The sequence below is a fragment of the Vigna unguiculata genome, unplaced genomic scaffold (assembly GCF_037176805.1).
Source record: "Vigna unguiculata cultivar grain cowpea cultivar isolate G323 ecotype 2 unplaced genomic scaffold, ASM3717680v1 ptg000028l, whole genome shotgun sequence".
In the NCBI taxonomy this organism is placed as follows: domain Eukaryota; kingdom Viridiplantae; phylum Streptophyta; class Magnoliopsida; order Fabales; family Fabaceae; genus Vigna; species Vigna unguiculata.
Window position 1 is genome coordinate 180,001 of NW_028196672.1, and position 2,500 is coordinate 182,500.

Genomic DNA, 2,500 nt, shown 5'->3' on the forward strand with positions numbered 1-2,500 from the left:
GTGTGAGGGTTGGAATGGCCTCCAAATGTCCCCAAATGAATACCATGAAATTCTTGGTGCACGAAAGTTTTGAGTTCGGAGGGTTTTGCACATGGCCAAGTTGGTCGGTGCACCGCGGCATAGCTAGATGGCTTGTGTGGAGTTTTGTGAAAAAATGAAATTCGTGGTTTTTGAGATGTGAGGGTTGGAATGGCCTCCAAATGTCCCCAAATGAATACCATGAAATTCTTGGTGCACGAAAGTTTTGAGTTTGGAGGGTTTTGCACATGGCCAAGTTGGTCGGTGCACCGCGGCATAGCTAGATGGCTTGTGTGGAGTTTTGTGAAAAAATGAAATTCGTGGTTTTTGAGATGTGAGGGTTGGAATGGCCTCCAAATGTCCCCAAATGAATACCATGAAATTCTTGGTGCACGAAAGTTTTGAGTTCGGAGGGTTTTGCACATGGCCAAGTTGGTCGGTGCACCGCGGCATAGCTAGATGGCTTGTGTGGAGTTTTGTGAAAAAATGAAATTCGTGGTTTTTGAGATGTGAGGGTTGGAATGGCCTCCAAATGTCCCCAAATGAATACCATGAAATTCTTGGTGCACGAAAGTTTTGAGTTCGGAGGGTTTTGCACATGGCCAAGGTTGGCGGTGCACCGCGGCATAGCTAAATGGCTTGGTGGGGAGTTTTGTGAAAAAATGAAATTCGTGGTTTTTGAGATGTGAGGGTTGGAATGGCCTCCAAATGCCCCCAAATGAATACCATGAAATTCTTGGTGCACGAAAGTTTTGAGTTCGGAGGGTTTTGCACATGGCCAAGGTTGGCGGTGCACCACGGCATAGCTAGATGGCTTGGTGGGGAGATTTGTGAAAAAATGAAATTCGTGGTTTTTGAGATGTGAGGGTTGGAAAGGCCTCCAAATGCCCCCAAATGAGTACTGTAAAAGCGTTGGTGCACAAAAGTTTTGAATTGGATGCATTTTGCACTTGGCCAAGTTGGTCGGTGCACCGCGACTAGATAGGTTGGTGCCAAAATTTGTCAAATTTAAGACCTTGGCCAAACTGAATGAAATTTTGTGGGGAGGTTCCTGATATTGTTTAGTGGTGGACTGGAAAAAATGAGGTCGAAATTCGAAGTCTACATGTGCTTTTCTATTTTTCCCGATTTTACACATACCCGGTAAGTAAAAAAAATAAAAAAAATAGTTCCCCTTCGAGAAAAATTATGAAATTTGGTGAGCAAGGAGATACCATTATTCTACGAATTACTGCAAAAAATCGCATCAAAATTCGAAGTATAGCCCGAGATATGGACTTATGTCTGCTCAAAAAAAGTGTATCTACTTGTACAATTTTGCCTTTTGCATATTAACCTCTTATAGGGGGGGAGTGCTCCTTGAGCCGGCCAGCTCCACACTGGCAGGTTTTAAAGGGAGCTTGATGAGGCCTCCCCCCTCACGTGGTGCGTGCGTTAGCATGTTTATCATGGCACAACTAGCCTCTTCATAGTTGTTGAGCTTTATTAATACCAACACACGGTCGTCACTGATCGTTGGTTAGCTCGGCAGCTAGTCCCTCGGATATTGTGGAAAGTTATTTTCATGCCTAGCGATGCTTGACCCTGCGTCACTTGATGTTTCCATTTGCTTGCTTGCCCATGGTAGGTGGGGGGTGGACCGTCTTGTGGTGTGGTGTCTTGCGAACGTGAGGGTGTGTGAGTTGTAATCGAGATGCACTTGCTGGCTGGCTCCATGCCTTGCGTATCGAACGGTCAAGCATGCATCTCTTCCATTTTCACCCGTTGCCTTGGGTGATATTGGTTGATCAGTCCCTGTGTTGCCTACCCACTAGACGGTACTTCTGTGGTTGCTTCGAATTCTATCTTTCCATCACGAAGAGGTGTTGGAGGATCCTAATGTCACGCACGTGTTCCATCTAGTGAAACATCTCAGTGATGCACGTGTTGTGGCTAGTTCTTTTGGATGCGGTGCATTATATGAACTCGGGTTTACTTTAGCGACCCAGTCAACATAATTCGGTTGTGTCCCTTGATTGAGACGTTGTCCTTGAACTTGTTGTGAACAATATCGTTCTTCCACAACCCGTCGTCTTGAGTGCGATGGAAGGCAAATAAGATGTGCTTTGGCATGTCATGCACGTACTCGATTGCGGGAAGTGTGAGAAAGTGTTGTTGACAACCCGTGGGAAATGGAATGTGGCAAATCGTGATGAGCTCTTCGTGGATCTGCGAAGAAGACGACCTTTGGGCCTGTTGGAAACGAGGGAGGCGATGTTGAACTGCGAAGAAGATGGACTTTTGGGTTGTTTGAATCAATGGGAGGCCACGCGAGAACTCCGAATACTATGGACTCTTGGGTTGTTGGAAGCAACGGGAGGCCCCGCTAGAACTCCGAATACTACGGACTCTTGGGTTGTTGGAAGCAAGGGGAGGCCCCGCTAGAACTCCGAATACTATGGACTCTTGGGTTGTTGGAAGCAAGGGGAGGTCCCGCTAGAAC